The sequence below is a fragment of the Apis florea genome, unplaced genomic scaffold (assembly GCF_048593485.1).
Source record: "Apis florea isolate Af1SG1 unplaced genomic scaffold, ASM4859348v1 contig_3195_pilon, whole genome shotgun sequence".
In the NCBI taxonomy this organism is placed as follows: Eukaryota; Metazoa; Arthropoda; class Insecta; order Hymenoptera; family Apidae; genus Apis; species Apis florea.
The window spans coordinates 221,119-247,881 of record NW_028256722.1 but is presented as its reverse complement, the minus strand read 5'-3'; the positions used below and the strand labels follow the sequence as shown (position 1 = coordinate 247,881).

Sequence of the window (26,763 nt, the reverse complement as noted above, 5' to 3'; positions counted from 1 at the left end):
CTCCTCACGTGCTCGTGGAAAGAGGGAGCTTGTTATTTAATACGTTTCGCGTTAGACCGATCGGCCTGTTTCATTTTTAATTACTCGTCGAATCTGTTATGCAGCGAAAGTACTTTAATTGGTAAAGCAATAACAGGAAGAAATTTATTTTAATTATTTCTCAATTTTTCTCTTAAAGACACGCGCGAGAAAAGTGTGAAGATATTGAAATTTATTTTTAAACGGATTTTAAATTAATGCCCAAATTTGTGTTAATTAAACTGAATTGATTGAAAAATTTGTGATGGAAATTCTTGTCAATTATAACGTACGTACCTCTTCCCAAATTGGAAAAATACGATCTCAGAATCATTTTACGAATACACACTGCGGTAAACTTGAACGAAAGCGTGCACAATCACATCAGAGTGGTCGTAATAACAAACCTTTCAATCATAAGACATCCATACTCGCAATAAGTGAAATTTTCCCAACAATATTATTGCATATGTTCTTTCACACATTTTTACAGCGCCAATTAAACAAGTAATATAATTTTGCAATCGTGAGATTGTTCGATTGAAACTCACAAGAGAGGAAAAATATAATTCTAAAAATATATATCTTTACAGAATTTTATTCGTTCAATCAAGAACGTTTTTTTCCTTTCTTTTTTTTTTTTCTTCTTCTGTTCTTTCTTTCCATGAATGAAGCGAGTAGACAGAAGAGAAATTTCCTCCGTGCACGAATGATTTATGCAACACTTGTTCGTGAAAATTCATCTGTATTGCTCGAAGGTCGAAACTAAAATAAATAGATTTGACGAAAGAATGTTGGACGAAACTTGGTTGAAATAATAATTCGAGGGATTGTTGAAACGCGAAATGAATAGAAAAGAAAAGGAAATAAGGAGAGATATAATTTATTTTCTAACATTTCTAATCACATATAACACGTGTGCAAGTAAAAAAAATTGTTGGTTTATAATAATTAGTTTAGAAGATTTTCTAAATTCTAAAAAAATACGGAGAAAATTCATATTTTATTTATTTCGTGGCGAAAATGCAACTACAACTTTGTTGTTATCATGAATTTATGAATATTATCTCGTTCAAATTAATACCCTACCCGAGTTATTAATATAATTTTATAACAACGTAAAATATATAGTCAACGCTATGCTCGAAAGAAGGAGAAAATTCACGCCAGCTCTTTTTTTTTCAATAAAAAAAAAAAAAAAGATCATTGATAAAGCCTGTACAACAAAAACTTGTATAAATAATAATACCTTCTATTTGAATTAACATCGCTGATTCGATGATCGATAATCTCGAGCGAATTACACCGAATAATCCTGCAATTAAACCTGACTCATTGTATTTGTAGAAAGTGCAAATAGAATCCCACTCGTGTCCAACACATCTCTTCTCGAAGAGAGAAATAAAGAAGAAAGAAAGAAAGAAGGAAAGAAGCACAAACACAGCCTTCACAGCAACAAACTTCACCAACTGCACTCGGCTGGTACTCAGTACCAGTATTTTCACCCGATAATTAATCCAAACAAAATTCACCTCGCCACACCACTCCACTAATTAAACCCTCACGCTCTTTTCAACGATTCCCCCTATACATACTTACACACTAATCACTTTAACAACGTTACACAGCGAAATCATAATTACTCGTACTCGCGATGAGCGTGCACAAAATGTAAAAAGAAGGCCGGATAAAAAGATCCCTCGTCATTCTTGCATACAAGAATTTAATCTTTTAGCAAATAGAACACGCTGGTAATCAGTGTAGCCGTTGCCCTCGGCCATTTTGTTTCCGCAAACGAACTACTTCCTCAACTTGACTACGACGCTTCAGCCGCGTTAATTACCAGATTAGAGATGGAACAACCAAGAAATGACACGTGTTGCTTCGCCTCGCTCTTAATTTTAATTGGAAGCGTGGATAATGGAAAATATTCGTGAAAAGAAAAATATCCTCGAACGAGCCTCAACGTGCGAGGATATAAAATATGTTCGATAGGCTGTAAATCAGTTAGTTACGTAAAGGTACGTGTAAAGTCGGTTTTCAACGTAATGCGATTTGTATATAGGGAGGAGTGAACGAGTTCAAATGGGGATATTTATCGACATAGCGATTTAGTGAGAGGTAAACGCGAGAGAGATATGCGAGGTAAAAAGAAAATTCTATTTAGAGATTAAGTCGAATCGAATTTTTTGAGTATTTTAAAAAAAGAAACTATAATAAAAATCGAACAAGGTTAGAATCATCTAAGCAAACCATGGAATCGGGATTCGAGCGAAGGATAATTCGCGCCAACAATTATATCGTATAGGCGAGAAAAATCGGCGCCCATTGGATCGAGCCAATAATATACAAAGTGGATCTCTCAGCAGGAACTATCTCATGGCGTGATGAACGGCTGTGGCGAAGGTCTTTTCACGAGGTGATCGCGCCGTTACACACAGATACACGTGCACGGGGCCGAGGAAAATGCATGCTTCCGACCAGGCGAGAACGCCTGGTGCTGGCCAGCCAAGCATGGAGAAACACCATCGGTACAATGAAGGGGAGAGAAAAATGGCGGGGGATGCTGGGAGGCGAAGAGGAAAACATCAGGAGAGCGTGACTCAAACGAGAAAATAAAACGACACTCGAGTGGAGGAGGGGAGATATACGTTAACGATCTCGAGAAAGAGTACGTGGAAGAGTATGATCTTGAGGTTTTAACGGGAGGGGTTAACCCCGCTCAACTTTTCTTGTTTTGCAGTTTTGGAGACTTGGAGATTGCTGCCTGCCTGTTTTCTTTGCTTCAGGGGATGAGAATCTAGTTTTGGAGAGAGACGTTCTCAGTCATTCTTTATAAAAAGTCGAGTGTTATAGTAACAATTCGTATGTAAATATTAGAATTAAGGAAACTGGAAAATCCCTTCCAAGAAGATAATATACACAGATATACACAGAGCGATAAGTATTTCAAGGTAAGTAAATGCTCGATGAAATAAAATAAAAGTGATAAAATTGTCATGTCGAATTGTATCCTTCTCCTCTCCAATTACATTCTTTTCCAAGCAAAATTTTCATATTTTAAATTAATCCCATCATATGGACATTATGTTGATACTTTTAATGTCTTTAGTTATATGAATTTCGTATCCATGAATTAATTTAATTTATTCATTAAATTATAGAATTTTATTTATGTTGTTAATTTTAGGATTAAGAGGATTTTGTATCCTGTATTATTTGTTGGATGAATTTCTAATTGCAATTATAGGTTCAATACGTTTAATTTCAACAATAATTTCTTTTGAAATTAATTTATTTCTTTTAGTTTAATAATTTTAATTGAAAGATTTTCTTTTCTAGATCTTCAATAAATTATCCAATTTCATATTTTCCAATTACATCTTGCACTTGAGTCGAGACCCCCTAAATCATACGAACGCGCAATGTACAATTACATTTTATACAAAGTCAACATTTTCGCCAAGCGATTCTCCTGCTCTCTAAATAATTAAGACCTCTATAATCGCCACCATATGAACGCGCCCTAACGCCCGACTGTTAACCGTCTGCTCGCGAATAGTTCCGTTCGACTGGGACCGCCGTCGGTTTCTTAACGGTATCGCGAGTTACGTCGAACAGCATATATCCTCGTCGGATGTTCACCACTTGGAAAGGTGGAGGGAGTCTGTATGTAGGTCTCGCGACGCGATTGGCCGAGGCTGTTGGCGGGTAGGACAACGAGCCGCGCTCACCTTCTTTAAAACTCGGGGCTTATAAACTCACCTGCTGCACCTGGCGTGGCCGAGCACCGGAACCCCCCCATGATTTTGGAAACTGGTTGTTGCTCGACTCGCGCACGCCGCGTGACCTATATTCGGCCTCTCGCTTAGACGAAACACGGAATATCGGATCCTCCATTCCATTTTTCGCCGTATCGGCGATTTATAATTTACGCCTGCGGATACATTGCGACTCTTGCTCGATCGGAATATTATTTGCACGCTAAACTCGGTTATCCGGGATTAAGCAAACTATTTGGACTACTTGGTTTCTATATTATAGGTTATGTTCGAATTTTTATTTCTTGACAAGCGGTTCGAAAGGAAGTTTGTTTAATTAATACGAGAGAATTACGATATTTGAGAGTGGTATTATTAATACAGGGTTATTAACATTGATTGAACATCGAATAGGATAATGGAAGTTTGCAAAATTTGCAAATACTCGATGGAAAACTATTGTTCGAAAAGAAAGAATCGTTATATGCATTATTACGAATAATATTAGAAACCCGATGAAGCGTAACTTTTCGCATTCGACTTAAATTTCTAAATGCACTCGATACCATCGCTATTCCCTACGTACGTTTTGCTCTCTCCAGGCGTTTGGCATACAGGGGAAAAAATGGAATTTGAATAGGGAATTGGAGAGTGGAGATAGCCGAGGATCGTTGGGTGTAACTATGGGCTCTGAGTGCTCGATCCGTGATATATGTTATTTGGGAACGGGTTAAATTGTTTCGACGATACTTGGATAAATGGAAGCTGGTGTATTGTGTACGATATTGGAATATCTCGAATGTGTTCTTCTTCGAAAAATTGAATTTGGATTCTTGGATTTTGAACGAGGATGGCTACTTGTGACCTCGAACTTTGTACGTTTGATGCTATTTCAAAGATCGGTGTGTATTGTGAATATAGAGAATGATTGGTAATTTTTGTGTTTATAGATTTGAAATTTTTTAAGTAATGCTAACTTCGTGATCGAATATTTTACGAAATGGAAGAAAAATATAAATTTTCTCAATACTAACGAGATCTCGTAAAGATCTGAAAGGGTGGAAAGAGATTGGAATACCTTGATAATTTCTAAATTATTGTACTTACTTTATGATGAATATTTTTTTCGAATACTGCGAATAGTACGAATATTCTGCTAAAATACGTAGCTAGAAAAATTATGTAAAATGTAAATTATATATTGTAAACGGTTCGAATAATTAAAACCGTGATGAAGATAAAATATGGCGAGGAAGAATTTAAAATATTTTGCAAACTTTTATATTATGTAATTCATAATGAATATTCATAATAACACTATTGATTGTGGGAAAATTTAAAAAAAAAAATATTGTTACATTAACCATTTTAATAAAATGAAAAAAAAAACTGAAAAACATAGAATTATTTTGTAATAAAATTTGCAATATTCGCAAATAAACGAAAAGGATATTCACAAGATTGTTTATAAGAAAATGGAAGATAATTAAAATAGCAAAAAAAAAAAAAAAATTAAGATACCTCGTGATCTTTAAAAAAATATTTCTGAAGAAGCTAACAACTACAATAATTAAAATGCAAAACAGCTAATGATAAATAATTAATTCGATCAGAATGCAGGTAACAGCGAATTGACTCCGTAACCTTGAAAATCGTATGCCGCAATGCTGAACTTTTCTCACTTTTACAGTGTACTTTTAAAGTGTTCAAATTAAACACTGAGAAGATCTAGAGAAAAATGGGATTCGATTAAAGCGCAGCAAAATCCAATTCTAACGTAAATTACACGCTTAATGATATTACTATCTTTCCTCCCATTTAATCTCTGTCAAGTATTTAGATATTAATGTAGAAATACAGAGCTTGGAGGATATGTTGGAAAATGTTGGAACGTTGCTACAAACTGGAATTCCTCATTTATTTCATAATTTATGCGTTTCTGCGGAATAGTATGATATATTCGAGATAAGAAAATAGAATCGATCATATACATCAAAGAACTGGTATCGATAGAATGGAATTCTTTACTTGATATCGGATTTAAATTTGCTATAATTCATACTTACTTGAATTTCACGCTCGTACATCATGGACAATGACATATTAATTAACAGCAATTCTTTTTTGATTTTTTGAACGCTGTGTGTAATTCTTTTGAAATTGCGTAATTCTTTGAAACGATTATTAATAAAAGAGAAAGAATTCCGTATTTAAATTATAATGGAAAATTCGTGATAATTAGAATCTTGCGAATAAGATTCATTCTAAAAAATTTGATAAAACATATTTCTCGATATATAAGTAGATCGTTTCCTTCAGTTTCCTTCAATATACTAATAATATTAATATATCGTAGTCGTTATGAAACAAGATATGTTTAAAAATTAAGTTTAAATAAAAAGTTAAAAGGAAAGAGATTAATTTTAAGCTGTTCCTTGAGAAAACAGGAAATTATTAAAGACTTAACTTCTTTTCAATCCTATCTACATACAGATATAACTTGGTTAGAGATGATAAGAATGTAATTTATTTTTTAAAATATATCGCGATCGTTCAGAAATTTTATTTATCGAAGTGAAATCAGATACGAAGTTAATAATAATTTAGAATATCCATAACCTTTATTATTTCACGATTATAACCTAGCTTAGATTATTATTAACTATTATGCCCGACTTGTTAGTTATTATTACATCCATCTTATTATTTGTTCTTACTTATTTGTATAATTTTATAGATCATATAAAATTATACTTTTACTTACAATTCAACAATTCCTAGAATTCGATTAAAAGTGGAAGACCGTGTATGAAAAACGGACGCAGCCATCGTTGAATTGTCACGGTTCGTAAATTTTATAAACTGGTGGAATTAAATAATAATAAATAAGAATTCTATTGAAGATATATTTCAAGGAAACTCTCTCTATCCTCGACTATTTTCTTCTTCTCTCTATTTATCATTTTTTCTCTCCGCTTTCTTGTACGAAGATTCTTTTTCACGCCTTATTGCTTTATAAATCGTTTTAAAAATAATTCGCAAAAACACTCGCGATAAAGTAATTCTTCTCCTATAAACAAAATTCCTCGAATCCTTTCCAAGGTTTTACCTACAATTGGAAACTTGTAGTATTCAAGTATTGCGCTATAAAATCAATAATATACGTATCTCCTCGTGTTATTATTTATTATATAATCTTCCGTTAAATAGTTAATGGAAGAGGAAACTTAAGATCCGATGTGGAATTCGATGGAAGCCAAGCACTGACCCTACTTATGATTTTGAAAACCTGTTTTCGATCAGGAGGAAGGTTGTTTTGTAACTTTTAATGCCGACGATTACGAGACATCCGGTCGTTCGGTTGTAGTTAATGGCCAAAGACACTAGAGGTCTCGTTGGAATGTAAGTCACCGACTAATGGCGAATCAGAGCTGTTTATGATTTTCAAAACTGGTTTCCCGATCTTTTGAACGGGCGCGAGACGTTGAAAAATGTGTGAACATTTGATAAAATAACGAGCGATATCGGTGCCTCGTAATCGAATAATATCAGATATATTCCACGCTAAGGAGGGAATTATAGTTACAGTTCATATAGTTCAGTGGAACATAAACGTTTGAATGGGAAATATTCTGATCAGATACAACCATCGAATGAATGAAATGTGCGATTTTATTTTTCATTTCTATATTTTATTCGGATCCGATCTCTGATGTGAAATTTATCTAATGACTTTATTTCTAAAAAAAAAAAAAAAAAAAAAAAAGAAATATTATAAATAATATTAGTGATTAGATAGAAAGTGTCGTGCAATTGGTGGTATCCACGATAAAATAAAATTTTTCAATTTGAAGGCTTATTCAAAGGTCTGGTTTATTAATAAATTTATAGAGCAAATTCACCTGATATACCTTCAAGATTTTTTGATATTTTAAAAAACGCCATTTAAAATTTTCTCTCGGCCACCAATTTTAACGTTTATTTATTATCGCATAAATTAAAAATAATTCGAAATAATTTTAAATTTCATTAATATGCACCTACTTATAAATGCATTATTTAGTGTATATCAGATGCATATATAATTAAAATTGTGAAATCTGGTTTCCACTATTGACCTATATTCTTTTATCCCATGCTTTTGGACAAAAGGGTATAAAATTTGATAGGAGTTTAACGTTGGACAGATAACATTAAACTGAAGCCCTTTGTAATTTTCAGAGCTGTCGTTATATTTCTTGTGACCTTCATTTTGTCGAACGTGGAAATATTTTTGGTTATATTAAATAAAGCTGTTTAACTGCAAAATAATGGAATTTTAAATGGAAAGATATTTCAAACTAAAAAATTATAAAAATATAATTGTTTCTAATTTGAAATTATAAAATTATATAAACTATTTCATATTATACTCTTCTCAATTATTATATTTGATATTATAAACTATTTCTGCGTAGAATATTCATCCAGTTATTTTGTAATAATTCCTAGAGGCGTGTTTACAGGTTAAATTGCATTTCCTCGCTCCTCAATTTATCCCATACCAGTATAATGGAATCCAGGTCATGTAATTGTAGTGACTAAATCGTGGTATGTATATTCTTTATTTTTAGATTTGTTCCAAATATCCTTCCAAACAACTCCAAAATAAATTAAAGAACAGATCGTCTTATTATTTTGATAAAATCTCCAAAATATTTCTTCAAATAAAAATTTGTAATTGAACATTTTTGCTCAATCATTCATCCAAATATATTATATTTTTTTTCAAATTCATTGCAACATTTTAATTTCAACAATTATACAAAATCATTGTCGCAATCATTAAAAATTAAATATTAACTTCCTTTTATTTCTCGTATCCTCATCCACAGTACACCTTCACAGTACATAATCACTAAAATTATATTTTCCCATATTTATTGTTTGTGGAAAAAAACAACATGAAGAACAATTACTTTTTTGCAACATTACTATCGTAATACATTTTCTGTTGTTCCTAAAATTAATTTACTTTTTAATTCCTCGCTCGTATATCATATTTTTTCTAACTCCTATTCATTCACTTCCTTCCAAAAAAATCGAAGAGAACACAGGTAATAATAAAAGAAACAAAGACACAAAAATAGGAGAGAATATCCGTCGATTCGTAGGGACTGTTGCCATGTCCGTAAAAAGAATCGTGCTCAATTAACGATTCATCTGTAACGTCTGTCTGGTCGAAGAACAGGTTCTCCTACTCGTGGATATGGTGATGCTCGTATATATACCCTGCTTTCTTTTTTTTCCAGAACCCTTTGTACTTAATTGTATTAATATAACGAGCTGCTTATGCGTGTACGCGCAATAACGATGAAAGAGTAATGTGTATAAATGATTATACGAGTCATTACACGATACGATCGATGCATTGTGTTCACCTGTCCAGGTGGAAAAGAGTGTTGGAAGAAAATTTGGCAATTTTTTTTTTTTTTTTTTCGTAAGACGATCTTTTCTTCGAGTTATTTTCTTCGATCGATATTCCAAATCTAGAGAATATCAAACATAAATGGAATATTCTGAATTTTGTGTTATTATTGTTTCTTCTTGCTAATATAAAAATTTGAAAAAAATGTTTTCATAGCACGATCCTCTGAGAAATATAGATGATGGATAAAAGAACGTCCATCAAGTTTGAAAAATTCCTTCATATAGTGCGATTTCATGTGTTGTAAAAAGTTGGAGATATAAGAAATACGTACAAATAAGAGAAACATTCTTTCACAATATGATTCAATGTATCTGAAGAACCTGAACGATTACGAAGGAAATAAAAAGAAGATTAGAGATAAAAACAGATATGTTTTGAAAATTCTTGAGATTGAAAAATTCTTGGCTCTGTCCGATTTTGTTCGCGTATGTGTATAAAAAACGAAAATTCAAATTAGCTGTTCTGTACTCGTTTAAATAAAGAAAGGGATAACGTAAAAACAGGCGAATTTCGAAAGTCATCAGCATTGAAAAATGCTTACACGGCATGATTCCTCTTATTTCTTGTAAGAAATCAGAAGATTATAGTAAGATTAAATATATATATATATATATATAAAGAAAAAAAAAAAAAAAGAACGAGGCGAAATTGGGGAGTCATCAAAATTGATAAATTCTTTCACAGTGTGAATCTACTACTATGAGTAATCAGTAACTAATAGCCGTTTGTCTAAAAAAAAGAATATCATAAAAAAATTATACCATAGATATAAAAATATGAAATTATATACATTATTTAGTTTTCATTTTTTTTTCAAAAGGTAATCAATTAGAGGAAATTTTTTTACCGAAATTATAGTAAATTCGTATTTAGTAAAAAAAAAAACGATAAATTCCTCTTAATGGAATTAATTTTTTCTCGCTATTAAAAAAGGACTATACAGTTTTATTTAATTAATTTACCATCCCATCGATTTTATCACGAAGAAACAATATTTTTAAAAATTATTATTATTGCGACATTATTGTTTCTAAATCATTCTCAAGTTGTTCTCGACAAATATTTCAACTAAAACTCACCTTATTCTATATCACTGAAAAATTGGACGACACCGGTTCCATTGTCCATCCAGGAACAAAAAAAATCCCACGTATCCCACTAGAAATAGAAAAAGAAACATTTAAAAAAAAAAAATCAATCCATTAATATGCGAATCGAATTGAATAAAAACTAAAAAAAAAAGAAACAAATGAATTAACAAATATTATCAAATATTAAAATACACGGAATATTAATATACATTCACGAGACACTTTTAACTCCTGTTAAACAAAACGAGATGGAGACAGTGAGACAGTTCGCAGCGCCATCTCTATCTCCGTCTCGCTTCATCCAACGCACACTTCACATCCTTTATTAAGAAACAAGCCTCGATCGAAATTTCTATATTCATTTCGATCTTCTCACGAATGTATTATAACACCTTATAGATATAAGGAAGGCAAGTGCAGTTTGGATCGAGGTTAAACGCGTTTAGCTCGTTCACCGGAAACGCCAACGATTTCGAGTCTCGCTTGCAACAGGCTCGCGGCGGTAGGCTCGTTCCTTTAACGATCCACAATTAGACGAACAACTCCCACGCAAACGTTCGAAGGCGCGCCTTCGAAGACCAAGAATTCCGCCATTATCCTTAAAAGCAACACCTGCGTGAAGGAGATCGAAGGAATTGGACCAATTTCGCTAATAAGCAGATTATCCTTAAACTTATGGCTAAGTTTGTTTGAGCTGTTTTACGAACACATAGAGATCGCGAGCGCCTGAAGGCGTCTCGTCGAGTACCTTGTACGCGTTAATAGCAGTCAAAGGGTTAATGATTTCAGTAGTTGGTAACGTTATGGTTGTACGGTTGTTACTTTGGAGGAACGTAAAGGCTTCTTTGATATATTGCATTCCAAAAGAAGTATGCAAGTTTGCATTGGCTTGTGATTAAAGTTCGAGGATTTAATTGGTTATTTCGCTTGATTAAACGAAGAAAATTCTTCGTTTCTTTTTTTCTTTTTTTTTTTTTTTTTTTTGAAGCGAAGTAGGTCACTCGTGTAACAAATATACGAAATTATTGGAAAAGGAAATTTCCTATCTTAACGGGTTCTTCTGAAATTTGATTATTTCTTTTTTCTTAACGTTATTATATATCTTTTTATCGTGATAATCAGCTATTCGAGTCGATCACTGTCAATAATCTCTTTGAATCTCTTTACCCTATATTATTAATATTATTTTTACATATTGTCCTCTTGGGTCCACATCGAGATTATGAATGACTAAGCTTCTCTAATCTTGATAATAACAATAATCATCCAATGATAATACCAATTACGTTAAATTGAACACTTTCTACGTGCAATTGCAAAGTATACCAAGTATACCTGTACCATTATCCGTACCTTTCTTCGTTTCGACTCGAAACATGTTCGAATATCGTAAAAAACAACAAAGAGATGATTCACGTGGTACAATTACAATGGAAAATTAAACTCGAAACCATAAAACACTCGATAACACGTATTTACGAATGCACGATTATTATGATCGTTCCCCACAGCGAATACAAAAGGATACTGGAACATTTATTAAGAAGCTAAAACTAGCTGTCTCATCCGAAGAAACTAGGATTGATGAATCCATGTTTTTCTTTTTTTTTTTTTTCGATGTTATTTTCTTCTTCTTCTACGTTTGTTATAAATTTGTGCCTCATGGTTATTTAGTCATCTCGTACAAATACGATTCTTCAGAATTTATTGGATAATGAATTGTGAGAGATAGAGTGGAAACGTAGTGAAATATACCTCATACTTGGTTTTATTATAATTTCACGTGATTTGCGAGTATATTGAAAATTGGATGATTATGGTCATCCAAGGAAGCAAAAAATATTGCTCACTGTAAAGCAAAAGTAATTACATTGACCATTGTCCATTAACTTTGTAAACTTGTATATTAAAAAAAAAATATATACCAGTTCTTATAGGAGTAATGAATTGTCATTATTAATTCATATTTTTGAAATTTATTTTAATACCAATTGCACTTAATGAATCAAGTGTTCATCGTTTCAGAAAAAAACTGCTGATAATAATTTCGATGATTAATTCTTTTTTTTTTTTTTTTTTTTGTTTTCATTTTCCTTATCCCGCATCGTATATTATTTCGATATTTCGAAAGAGAATTCGCAATTCAAATAAATCCACGCTGCAAAGAATTATTAATGCACAGTCGTCCAAAGGATATTGTTTTTTTCTTTTTACTTGTTAAAATAACTGCAGTCATTCAATATATGGAGAAATCATTACATCGTTAACACGGTTCACGGAAATGGAGACACATTATTCATCGCGTTCTACGCTATATAGAATTGGGCACACAATGTGTAAAAACATTGCTAAGCATCGATGATTCATTAATAAATCGTTATACACAGAGAAATTTTGCCGGCACCACGTAATTTACGATCTTTCTTCGGAAAATAACAAAACACGCACCGCTTCTCCCTGTAATAAGCTTCATTAAAGAAATTTATTTCATCTATTTATTTTTCACAAAATTTATTCAATGATTAACCTGATTCTTTTCTCCCCCCCTTTCGGAACGCGTATCAGAAGTCACGTGACTAATTTTTCAAATTCGACTTGTCAAAATTTTCAAAAATAAATAAAACTGCAACACTTTACTTTCACCTCCTTATTGCTTCATTACTTATAAATATTATTTCAGATAAAAAAAAAAAAAGAGAAAGAAAATCTACAATCTCGCTTCACAAAAATCCATTGAAGAAAAATAATTTAATCGACATTTGCACTTAATTCGTTAATCGAATTACATCAATTAAAAAATTTAACTCGAGAATGAGTTCTCTCCACGATTCAATTCGAACACTTTTGCGTCCAGGAATTCGAAAGCAATTGGAACCGAACAATCACACAGTTACTCTGACGAACAACGAAGAGAGCCGATCCATATCTCATCGATATCAGTAAAAGGAACTTGAATGACCTTAAAGGAGCATCAAACGAACCGTTAACGTTATTAAGAATACATCCACATCCTGTTCTCCAGCCACCCCTCGGTCGGAGAAGAAGAAGAAGAAGAAGGGAGGGAGGGGAGGGGTGAAAAAGAAAGAGCAGAGAGTTGTACGAGAGTCGTTCTAACATTATCTCTTTGCAAAAATCATCCCGACAACGGAACGTCGGTTTCTCGTTGAAGCGTATCGATACTGTTTCGAATCGGCTCCCTCGAGTTTTAACCGAGCCAAGCCTTAATGGACACGATTAATAGACCTTCCGGCTAATTACTCCGCTATCGCCAGTTTTTTCTCCTTCCTGCCCTCGAACTCGTTTATCGTGGGACTAGAGCCGATTATTAATGCGACGATCGAAGGAATTTCACGATGGGCAAGATACGGATAAGCTGGATGGAATGTTTTGAGAATTAATGGAGGATCGAGTGTTGTTGTTCCCCGCTTATCGAGAATAATTTGAGTGGGTATGGAGGAAACGATTTGGAAATAAAAAAAAAAAAAGAAGGAGTGTGAAGCAGTTCGAAAGAGATAACATTTGACAATCTCTTTCTCTCAGATAAAAAGAGAGAAATTTTTCAAACAATCTTTCGTTTGATCCATTCGAAACGAAATCTTTATCGCGCATATTCCATCAAATTCTAGCCTAATTCAAATCCTATCCGCTCGACACCACCGATTGATTCTCTTCCACAACGTAATCAGAAGCGGCACGCGTAAATCGGAGGTTGGCACGAGCGTCCACCTTCCGAATCGCGTTCCTCGACGCCGTTGATAAATTGCCCCCAAAAGGAGGATGATGATCGAAAGATCGAGGGGATACCTCGGGGCGTGCACTCGCCTCGCCTCTCAACTCTATACACGCGCTAAACTGGTATTTAAAGCGGTTATCATTTATCGCGGAACTGTTCCGCGAGATCGGGTGGCTGTACACAGATCCTTTTCCCTTCTTTTTTCCCCTGTTGGTGTTGAGCCGCACCAGCTGGTGCTCGTGCACGTGCTGCGTAGCGATGGGTCCGAGCGGGCATGGACACTTTGATATTTCGGAAAGGGAAGGAAAGGGAAAAGTGAAAGGAAGAAGTTGTTCGAACAAATGTTCGATGCGAAGATCGATGCATGTACAACACACCCCTCTTCGAGAAATTGTGAATCTCTTCTTTTCGAAATTAAATTAACCCTTTAACTACTTTACTTAGCACATATGATCGGTTTAAACGCAAGAAAAAGGAAAAAAATATTTTGATAAAATCAAATTATAATACTAGACAATGTGATTCTAAAATGTATCATATGATAAAGCGAAAACGTTGCTATTGCAGAAAATCTTCAAATTTATGTTAAAACTTCATCGTCAAACTACATTTCGCTTTTTTTCTCGAGGAACTGGAAGAAGTAGAAGGCTCATCCATATTAGGAAAAGTTCACAAAAATAAGATAATTTCGAAAGAGACTCGAACAGCGAAACTCAAAATGAAACTGAAACTTTTATCTTGTAGCAGAATAAAAATAGGATAAAAAATAAAAGCATTTGCCGATCGACGAAGTATGCATTTTATATAATCAACGATAAAAAAAGTAAAATTAAAATAAGTATATATATTCTAATTTTAAATTATATTAGTGATATTCCATTTTGAAAGATTGTTTTTTTATTCTATTTATTTTTACTTTAGTACCACATCCCTTATGTATTAGCAAAAAGTAACATATTGTTTACCCGCAGTCAAAGGGTTAAACATACTACGAGCAAACAAATGAATCGTTATTATCTATTCTTGCCATTTAAAAAATTTTTTAAAATGGTGAAAATTCCATTTTCGATCGTTCGAAATTAAGTTTGATTTATAATATATAAATATATTATACTTCGAACTCGATCCCATCACTAGTCCTCCTGCCTTCCCTCCCGAGAGGAGGGAAAAAGCGAAGACGGTGGAGGCTTAATTGCGGAATACCGGCGCACGTGCACGCGTCGATAACGCGCATCCTTTCCGCTCCTCTCTGACATCATCGATCAAACCACCCCGCGCGTTTCTCTCCTTTTTGCAAAGGAGGACTCCGGTTCTTTCGTACGCCGCCATTCCCCCCCCCCCCCGGTTATTAGTCAGGATCAAGATTTTTGCGGGGGGCGATTCTGTTTTTTTTTCGAAACGGGGATCGATTAGGGTTTCGGATCGAGTCATTGGTCAAGTGTCGTGGATGATTTTTGCGGAAGAAGATGCGACGGTTTTCTTCGAACGAATCGCGCGTTTCAATCGCGATTTATACACGTTGTACGTTTCTCTTTCATCAGTTAAAAGTAAAACGAAAGAGAACGAAATTGACACGAAAATTGAAGCGAACGATTCTATTCGCTTCGTCTATAATTCGATCTTCGAATTTCTGTTATCTCGTACACGCTTGAAATATTCTCTAAATATTCTCAAATCAAAGAATTTCATAAGGAACCGTAAGAATCGCAAGATCCAACGAATGTACGATATCCTGATTTCTCCTCGTTTACTTCCTAACCCCCTTTTTTCTTCTTTCACTTTCGTATACTCGTTTGGAAATAAAAAGAATGTGCGAATCGACATTCACAATAAAACGTAAAAAAAAAAAAAAAAAAGCAAACTATTCGAAAACCTCCTCCTCGAACAAATTTTCAAATTCCCAATTTCCCAAAAACCACCTTTCCAAGAGAAAGAAGAGAAAGAAATTTCCACGAGTCGAGAAAGAAGGAAGAACCACCCAGTATATGGGCACAGGGGTCGGTAGCATCCATCCGCTACGGAAACGGTATCCCGAAGTAAAGTTAAGCACGTAACCCGAGCGAACGAAACGCCGTTCTCCTGCTCGCGCCGAGGGCAGGGACCCTTCTTATGCGCTCGTCGAAGTCTCCGCGCGCTAGGCCGGCCGGCCGGCCAGCAGTAGGTCGAAGCGAGGGCCCGAAAAGCTCACGGCCTTGAGAGATCCTGCAGCCGCTGCGTTCAGCGGTAGACCGCAGACCGTGCGTCGGTGTGTGTCCCCATACACGCGAGGATCCATAGAGAAAGAGGCATACAACGAGGCGGAGGAAGCCGAAGCGAAGAGACAGAGTAGGGAAACGCGGTGCACACAACAAACTCACTCTCCGGTGAGTATAACTCGTCCCACGGATACGCACACACGACACGTATCTACGACGACGAGGATGGCGACGACGGTGGTGGTGGTGGTGGTGGTGGTGGTGATCGTGACACGTGCAGCTACACGTAGAGAGAAAGACACGAGGCGGGTGTGTGTGTGTGCGTGTGGAAAAACGAGGGGCAACGTGGGGTACCAGGACAGGCGAGTAGTGGAGGAGGGGGAAGAAGGAAGAGGTGGAGGAGGATACCTGGCCAGGTGGTAGTGGCGGCCAGGTGGAGGGGAGGGGGGCCGAGAGGTGCCCCTCGGCGAGGCGGTGGGCACAGCGGTGGTAGGGGCCCCTGGGTGGGGGCGCGGGAAGGGGGTGGAAGAGTACCGCTATACCTGGAGTCGCTCGAGGCGAAATACATACCTACCTACCTACCTAGTATATATTCCCTCGGCTCGTTGTACCCGGCTGATACGATCCTCTCTGTCGTCCACCTCTCGCGCCGCCTCTCTCTCTCTCTTGCTCACTCGCTCGCTCACTCTCTCTCTCTCTCTCTCTCTCTCTCTCTCTCTCTCTCTCTCTCTCTCTCTCTCTCTCTACCCCCTTTCGTCGTCGGCGTGCCGAAGCCCCGGCAAGGTATACCGCTGTAAGTCCTCCATGATGCACGCCATAGAGCGCACCGCGGCCACCGTAAGACATTGCGCCACCAGTGTCTTGCCTTGCCTTGCCAACGTCCGACGCCGCTGCCGACGTCGCCGTTCAGACCGACCGCCTGAATCGCGTATCATCTACTACTCGCCTCCTCTAATATATACACGCGTGGAACATCACAATACTGACGGGATACTGGCAGGCTGAGAGGGAGAGGAGATTTCGACGTGGCGGGCTCTTGCTCCCGCTTTCCTTCTTCCTGCTTTCCAACAATATTTCGATTATTCGACCTCGTCGCGCCGGTTCCCGCTGTTCCGTCGTGTCGCGAAGTGGTGAACATTTTTCCGCGAGAAACGTTGGCGAGTCCAAAAGTTGGAGGTGAAACTGTGATCGAATTTTTTTTTCATCCGTTTTTTCCATTCGTTTCTTCTTTTTTTTCTTTTTCGAGGAGAGATAGATCTCGTGGTCCCTCAGGAGAGACCGATTTCAGAAGAAGCCGCGTGTTTTTCGCCGCGGTGGGTGTTGATCCTCAGGAAGGGAGAAGGAAGAAATTCGAGACGGCAGCTCTTCCTCGTTTTCATCGCGATATCCGGCTTCTTCCTCTCTCTCTCTCTCTCTCTCTCTATCTATCTATATATATATATATACATATATATCTATCTTCTTCCTCGCTCTCTTTCTCGGAGAAAAACAAATTCCCCGGCTGGCCGAGCGACGAGAGAATTCGAGGAGGAGATCAAGCAGCAACAGCGGCGAAGGTGGTGCACACACCGAGGTAGTCTCTCGGAAAGAGGAACACGAAGAGGGTTCTCTCCTCTTTCCCCACCTTTTCCTCCGCCACTACCTACCGCTACCTCCATCTCCTCCTTCCTCCACCTCCACCACGCGTACAGTCGTACGGTCGCCGGCGAGCAATACGGTTTACGGCCGCGTGACACTGTCCCGGACAACATCGGCGTCCACGAACAGCTGGATCCACGTTCCGATCGATCCGAGTCCGATCCTGCAACAACCTCCTCCTCCTCCTCCTCTTCCTCCTCTTCCTTCTTCTTCTCCTGCTGCTGGCACGTTGCATACCACGATGCATCCGTGTCGTATCCGTCGCGTTTAACCTCGATTGAAAATCCATGCCAGCAATCGAGCCGAAAAGATATACCTCCAAGATCGAGAAGGGTTTACGACACCTTCGTCGAGAGAGAGAGAGAGAGAGAGAGAGAGAGTTTCTCTCTAACTGTATATTCTCCAGCTGAATAATACGACGGATTGGATCGTGGTTGTACGACGTGGTTAGTGTGCAGTTGGTAGCCGAGCGTACAACAGAGTACAAGGGGACAGGGAATAGTGAGTGAGTGAAGAAGAGACGACGATTACTGCTACGACGACAAGCGAGGAGCGTCGTTCGTTCGAGAAAAGAAAAAGCCGCGGTGCATATATGGCCGGCCAGGTGGCAATCTCTGGAAGAAGCTAGCGGAACATACCGTGTTCGGTCGCGAGTGAGAGTGTTTTTCGCGTGTAAACGCTAGCGTGGCGGCGTCCGTGGTTCTCGCGAGACGTCAACATCTGGTAGCGTGTATCCGGCCGCGTGCACGTCCCGTTCCCCTGGTGCCAGCCCGCCTTCCTCTGCGCATCTCTTCCGCGTGCTATCCGCACGATTCCCTTCCACGGATTATTATTATTATATTCCTCGTGTGCGAGAATACCTCTACCACGCCTCCAATATATACATATATACATACGTACATACACATCGCGAAAGAACCGAATGATTCGAAGAAAAGAAGAACCGACGTCTCCTCTTCTCCGTGAAGAACGAAAGAGCCGTGCATCACCACGCGTGTAATATAACGTATATTTCCCACTTTTTTTCCCCCTCCCAAAGAGGTGGTGGAGGAAACAACGCTGGAACCCGTTGTCCAGGATGCCGTGGACGGGCGCAGGAACGTCCTCGAGCAACGTTTTGTGACCGAATCCTCGACCGATAACCTCGCGCCAACCAGTCAGCTGTCCCAGGATTATTCCCAGGTTATCCCCCAGCCTGGTGTGGACGTCCATCTTCTATTCGCAGAGGTTAGTCACTCTCCGCTTCGTTCCGGTATAGTACACACTGCTCGTGCACGCCTGTGTGCGCGTGCACGCGCGCAACCGTGTCGCTCGCGCACGTACACACCTCACGTACACTACTCCCCGTCCGTGTGGGCAGACGCGCGCGTCTACGGGTGGAACGTACGCGCGTGCACGGTATACGTATAGACGTGTGCACGCGTGTACGTGCGGTGGTCTGACCGCGTGGAGTACGAGCGGTGCAACGATCTGCGTGTGATAATGTGTGCGTGTGTGGATGAGTGTGTGTGTGTGTGTGTGTGAGCGCTCGTCCGTGTTGCGAAAGCGCTGTTGCGATTTTTCAGTGGAACAGTTGTTTCGAGTGGACAAGTTTTCGCCAAGGGAAGAAGAGGGAGGGAGCTCGAATGTGCTCGCGAAAGCGCGTAGGAAAGTGAGAATTTTCGCGCGCGTGGGAGACCTCTTGGTTGCAATTTTCGTTTCGGATGAAAAATGGGAGGAGAGGTTGATGAATTTAGTAGGGGATGATGGGTAGAAGAGGGCGTGAAGAAGAAGTTGAGAGGCAATCTGGGAGATCTTTATTTATGGAAAAAGAAAAAAATGGACGTGGTGAAAATTGATTTGAAAAGTTCAGAGTTCAGAGGCACGTTCGGGTTGAAGACACGAAGGTAGCTGCATCGTTTGCATGCTAATGAGAGAAGTGATATTGAAGTGTCTTTGTTGCTCGAACGACGTGAGCAGCAGTTGGAGGTTTTACGTTTTGCAGGATGTTCGGGAATAGAAGTTGGAGATTTCTGAGAAACGTGTCGTTGTGTATTTTATTCGTACGAAAATTGGAACGAGAAATTTGAACGATGAAGTATTTTTGTTCGTAAAATTATACGATTTTACCATCGGTTTTAAATCGATAATTTCATTCGATTCACTGCCATTTTCCTTCTTGAATCACACGTTTTTGATTCCAACGGCGACTTTTTTGTTCACATTTTATAATTTTGTTCACATCCCGATGAGCAATATATTAGTCTAAAATCATCGATAACTTTAGACACAACAATGTTTTGAATTCTACGAGAAGTGATTCGATCGCTTGCCGAGACAGAGAAATACTTTGAGAGTTGATTTCTTGGTTATCTTCGTATTGTATTGTACGTGTTTGAAATACGAAATTCGTTCCTTCAACTTCCTAGATTAATTAGATATTCAACGAGTTGCTACGCTGATGGCTAGACACGCCGTTATTTCTCGTCTCTGGTTTTTCGATTCATCTTCTGGAACAACCTTACTGCATTTTCTTAAATAAATTTTTGTTTCAAACTGTGCATATTTCGACTCACATCGATCGAAAATTTGATTCATTGCATGTATATGTACCCTACACCAATATATATATATATGCCTTGGTGAGAAATATTTAAATTCTTCTATGCATTTTATTGCATTTATTTTTTAATCGAAAGATTTGAATAAAAATCGAAATTATAGAAAACGAGGGAAAAGCACAAATACGGTCGAAGGAATTCTTAAATCTTTCGTGTGGCAGCTAACGATCAATTAAAACGCGAGTTTAGCATTGGAGCACCTGCCATGTTTTGGCACAGCTCGCAATTAAAGAGCTCGTAACTTGAAATATGGCGCGTAAACGTTTGCAACATATTTCAAACAACTACTATAGCGTGTAAATATTACACGCACACGTAGGTATACAAACAATCAAAAGTATCCAGACGTTTGTTTATTTCTACGTCATCTTGTTTGCAAAATCAAAGATAATGTAATTTGCAAAACGTTTGGTTGCTTGTTGCATTACAAAGGAACAAATATAGTGATAGAATTAATCTTCTCATTCCTAGCTAACCTCAGCTTTAATCGTCTGATAAATTAAACGAAACGACACGAATTTTGCCAAGATATAAGAGAAACAATAAATAATAAATTCCGCTAATTATATCTCTTCACGAAGACGAAATAAATGATCTTTAAAATATGAAAACCTATCGAACGTCTTTTAATATGTTTGGAAGAATCGAAAGCATGGTATACGAGTTTCATCAAGAAAACTCGAGTAACATTTTGAGAATGCTGTGCTTTCCAATCCCTCCTAACCTGAATACTTTTTCACCTACGTGAACGAATTCAAACGCTTAACTCTTTCCTACCACTTTTTAAAATTTCACACCCCACACTCCGCACTTTTATTTTACAAATTTTTCCTCCCTCCGTGATTTCCTTCAATCTTCAATCTCCCCTCACACGACACCTGATAAACGATTTAATAAGATTAATCGGCAGAAACGAAATTAACCATTGATTCTCCATTCGAATCGATCTATTCCCATTGGGGAGGGAGGAGAAACGCGCCTCGGGTGTTATATTCGCATCCAGAATTATGCAATGACAGCGTGAAATTAGATCCCCGCCTCCTTAAGTGAACGCAACCGCACAACACCTTTGTTCCTCGGGGGTCCGGCGCGAGGTTGTTGGTCATCGACTTTATTTCCCTCCTCCTCCTCCGTTCCCTCTGACCCGAAACAGATCTACGATAACGTAATAGTTGGAACGATTGTTTCCATCGTGGCGTTCGAGAATCCGGTTCGATGCAGCGGAACGCTTGCTTTCGCATCCAGAGATTACCAGACAGAGAATATCGTTTTATCGTACGAACGATTTTATTTTTATCCGTCAATCCTCGTCACATCTCTCGCCCATCGTGCTCAACGGCTCTATTATCGCTGTCTGTTATTTCGATTACACTCGTGTTTAATTTTTTACCAATTTCTTTTCTTTTTTTTTTTTTTTTTTTTTCGAAAAATTGTTCCAGAAGGGAACAAAGAACGTTCCAATTATTATTATTCCCTTCGTCCCTTCTCACGCGTTTAATCCACGCTTCGTAAAGAGCGTGATCGCGTGACGCGATTCTGCTCTCTCTGTGACGGGATCTCACAGTTTGATTGATTTAGACGATTTAGATTCTCAAAATGTAGAAGGGGATGGATTCGCGGCGTTACTTCATTTCTCCTCGTTTCACGAGAGAGAGAGAGAGAGAGAGAGAGGGAGGGAGGGAGAGATAAACAGAGACGGGAAATATCGGTATAACGAGCGGCCGATTGGATTTTTACGCTTTTTACGCGGCGTTTCGTGTCCGTTTCTCGCCGCGACACTCGAATACCGGATAAACGCTCGTCGACTCATCGCAAGAAAACGCCAGGATCTCTCTTTTTCGATTTCTCTCTACTCCTCGGTTTCTAAGTGGACAACAAGCGGGCAGGGGAGGGGAGGGGGGGCGAGGAGGAGGGGGAAAGGAGGAGGGAATTCTCTTTCGTCTCCTTAACAGTCTGTTTCCAAGAGTCTCGCAGGTGTGGAAGAATCGGTTCATATTTATACCAACGAGACTATTAATGTTAATTCCTCGCTTTTATTTTTATTCCATTTGAATCTCGTATTTTACAATTTTCTCTGATAGAATCTAGATATCTAGATAGAAATATATATATAGGAGTTATATGGAATTGGGTTGATGATGATATTGTTCCACTTCCTTTTTTTTTTTTTATTTTATTTCTTGACACATATCGTTATATAGAGAGGAGAAGGTAACGTATAAAGATAGTCGAAAAATTGTTGGGTTTGAATCAGGAGAAAAATGAAATTGGGTTAACGTCGATATCACCGATATTTCACTCCTTTTTGCCTATTTTCATTGGCGCGTTTATAAAGGTAAAAGAATGAGATTCCTTACTCGTGTATTGTGAAAATTAAGTTAACGCGCATATTGTTTTATTCCCTGTTTATTTCTGCAAATATTTATCGAAGTATCGTTAATAAAAATAAAGATTTATGGCCAGGTGAAAGTTATGATTTACGCAGTTATTCATAGATACATTTATCAAGTCAATTTTAGGATTTACAATTTCTTTTTCCAAGTCCCGGAATAACATATCGGGGATACAACTTCGTAATTAGACGTATTATATAAAATATAATTGATACGACAGTGTAAATAATAATAAAATGATTCTTGCGTTTTTTTTTTCTTTTTAGATTTTCTTATAATTCTTTTTTCTCTTCTTCTTCTTCTTCTTCTTCTTCTTATTTTCTTTAGAATATAGAATAATCAAAATATATTTTTACACGTATCGGTGAAAGAAACACAGAGAAAATGTGTGTCAGATTTGAAAACAGAATTAGTTAATATCCATACTTTCATATTCGTATGGAGTTTAAAGAGAGAGAGAAAGAGAGAGAGAAAAAAGAAAAAAGAAAAACATTAAATTATCCACTATCTATTATACTTACTTTACTGAAAATGATTACCTTAGATTTCGAGGAATGATATTAGGAATCCAAGATGTTATTTCAACGACGTTTGCAACGGAGAAAATGATAAAACAGTCAGAAATGATCAGAACGATCATAATTTTCTCGACACGGAATACCTGTCCATCCACGATTCTCGCATTAACCCTTCCCTTCGAAAGTGGAAAGTGGTAGAAAAGAATATACGAAACAAAGGAACGACTTTATTACAAAAAAAAAAAAAAAAAAATTCATTTTCCCCGTTTAAAAATCGCCTCGAAATACCATAAGTTACATAAAATATTCCATCCCGAATCGAAAACTTCGAATCGAGGAGTGTTGTGCGTGTCGATTGTGTGTCGACTTCGAAGATTCCAAGAATGTTATCCAAGTCGAATTATTCTCTTGTAACGCGCAAGTCCACTCTTACATCCCGGATTTCTCTCGGGCCGGCTCGCTTCAAAAGCGACAATACGTTATGCAAATGAGGGTATGTCAGCGAGATTCTCCCTTCGAGATTTGCATTAAGCTCGCATCCAACGTCGCTAAGCACTTTCACCCGTTGAGCTACGAGCATCGAAACAGTGTTGCATCGAAATCTGATCGATCCAGGAAGGATCGAATTTTTTCTTTCTTTCTTTCTTTCTTTCCTTTTCTTCGATATCGAGATTTAATTAATTTTAATTCGTTCCAATTATCGACGTTGCTCTCTCCGCGAATTATCACCTCAATTTTTTATCGAAACGATCTTTTTTTCTCGAACTGTTTCTGGATTATTATTAAGTGAAACGAGACAGGTGGAAAAAGTGTTTCAGAATATATATATATATCGGGTTACCAGTCCTCCTTGTTTACGTTGGTTCAAAAAAAGTCTCGTTTCGAGCTGCTTTTCCCTCTAAATTAAGAACGATGAATAGTGTATTCAATACATCTCTGATTCATTCAACAATTCATTCTCTACTTTTTACTGCTGTTATATTATTTGTAAACACGTTTGTCGATCTTAATATTTGATCGTAGCGCTGTTTCCACTAATAATCGAAGAAAAAAAAAAAAGGGAAGACAAAGAGCAGAAGGAACAATTAACCCGGTTTCCAGTCTACTCCCATTTACGCAAGAGATCGATTCGATTAGACGAGGGCAAAGGAATCTTCTAGGCGTATCTTTATTGTTAATTAATGATTTTTCTATGGTAATTAAGAATAATTTTAATACATACCGTTAGGCGCACGCCTAATCGAAAAAGAATGAAAATTTTTTTCTACAGATTTTCTAATTAACTGTTACATAGGAAACCTCCTCCTCCGCCTCCAACGAACAGAACCTTCTTATCTTTTTATCGTAATTGTGTGTCGTTAATTAGAACCTCTTATTAGAAAGAAAACTTTGAAGAAGAATTTATTTATTAGATAATAAAATCGATCACAATGAAACAGTAATATCCTGGATCCTTGATCAATCGATACGAAATGATACGTGGAATAATCTAATTTCTAATTAATCAATCGAATAAAACTTTTTCTTACTCGTCACTTACTAATCCATCTTGGGATAATCGACCGATTTTATCATTTTCGTTCCTCCTCCGTCTCGTTTTTGAAATAAAAAAAAAATTTTACACGAATAATATTTACAATAACGATGCAACTATACTCTTTAAATATCCGAACAAAGCAACGTTTCCACTCGAGTGCTAACAAGAAGTATCTTTCGATAATTTAACTTCCTTTAACTTCTTTTTCAAATTAAAAAAAATATAACAGATCCTCTCCCCTTTCTCCAAGATCGATTACAGAAATTATATATATCGTCCAATAAAGCGGTAACACCGTTATTATTCGCGTTGTAACACACGTAACACGGTGAATCGTGGCGGCGCGACGATTCTCCACGCAACGAGAATCGATGGAATTTCGCGTCGGTAGGCAGAGAAGAAACGACAAGTCTCTCGATGCAAACAAGCTCGACACACGACGATCGGTGAAAGTGAATTACGATCCTGGCGCCCGCTCGGAAACATGCTTTCCTCGCGGTTTCGAAAAACCGAACAACCGACGATTAGGCGAAACGATTGACCGATCTATTAGACCGGTGTACACGCGATTTTCTCTCCGATGAGAGAAAATCTTTAATCCCTCTCTCTCTCCCCCTCGAAAATATCGAGCTTAATCGAAATGATCTCTAACCCGTTTTTATTTCAATATGTTTTTTTGCTATAAGTGTTTCGTTGGATGTAGTGGATCGAGTTTAATCGTATTATAAAAGAAATAATCTCTTCTGTTACTATACGGATAAGGATGGGATGAGACAGGAATTTTAAGTATTGTCGAATGAATAAATAAGATATGGATTCGTGAAATATATTACTAGGCGAGAACTTAGAAATGTCCCTAGAAATGTCTATCTCCAAAGTCTTCACGTATTCTCGCTCTTCTTGATTGAATAAACTCGACGGAATCGTGGGTTATTACATTTCTAGCCATCGATCCAATTCGATATTTTCAAATCGAGGCGAAGATTTTCTCCCCGTTTTATTAAAATTTCGCTTCTCTTTCCTTTCCTTCTCCCGATTTTACGAACGAATTCTCCGCGTTTCTCTTGGAGAAGAGAGATTATTCCACACAACAAGAGAGAGAGAGAGACTCTTCTGTTTCGCTTTCATTTAGATTTAATCTGAGAAAGGAAACACAAACTCGGGCTACAATGTTTAATAATGGCGGCCGGTCGTCGAGGCGGCGTTGCGTGCGCGTGACGGTTGCCGACGAAACGAATAATTGCTGAAAAATTCCTGGTCTCCATCGGCCGCGACCGCCGTGCTATTAATTAACTATAAAACATTCGTGATGGCGAACGTGTCGATCGGTGAACAGTTCTTTCTCGTCCTGAACGTTGTCACGCTGTTTTGCACCAATGATCACGTTTCTTTTTTTGCGCTCGTATCGAGAACGTTGATGCTCATGACAGATGGCGCGCCGGTCTTTTTACTAGCTCCTAGTTTTTTTTCTTCCTTTCTTTCTTTCTTTCTTTTTTGGGAAGAGAGCGAGTGGTTTCGAACGCAACTTTTGTTTCAAAATATATATATATATTGAACGATTTGAACGAATTTTTATCGATGGTATTAAAAATTGCATTTAACGTCGAATTAATTTAAAGGTGAGTATTTGTCGAATGCATCGTGTGTATTCGTTTATTTGGTAAGGAAGTAAATTTTGATTCTTTGTAAAATAAATTGATTTTTCGAGATTAAGGGCATAGTGGATCTCTCGCACAACGAGAAGTTGAATTTTTTCTTTTTTTCTTTTTTGAAACGAATTTATACTTTTCATTACGTAAAATTTATTAT

The 26,763-nt window shown here is 37.4% G+C and overlaps 2 protein-coding genes and 1 long non-coding RNA gene across 3 annotated transcripts in view; 2 read left to right on the top strand and 1 right to left on the bottom strand.

Annotated features, from left to right (window-relative positions):
* Positions 1-10,397, bottom strand: part of LOC105735475 (uncharacterized) — a 127,347-nt gene extending 116,950 nt beyond the window's left edge. The window contains exon 1 of the mRNA XM_086910636.1: positions 10,329-10,397. The gene's annotated coding sequence lies outside the window, so the exon portion shown is untranslated. The remainder of the gene's footprint in view (positions 1-10,328) is intronic.
* Positions 2,388-3,030, top strand: LOC147657287 (uncharacterized). Its single transcript, XR_015292705.1, has 2 exons — positions 2,388-2,689; positions 2,762-3,030. It is a non-coding gene; the product is annotated as an uncharacterized LOC147657287 (long non-coding RNA).
* Positions 10,398-17,955: 7,558 nt separating the features above from the next.
* LOC100870761 (uncharacterized) overlaps positions 17,956-26,763 on the top strand; it is a 124,439-nt gene continuing 115,631 nt past the window's right edge. Inside the window, exon 1 of the mRNA XM_012493099.3 lies at positions 17,956-19,133. The gene's annotated coding sequence lies outside the window, so the exon portion shown is untranslated. The remainder of the gene's footprint in view (positions 19,134-26,763) is intronic.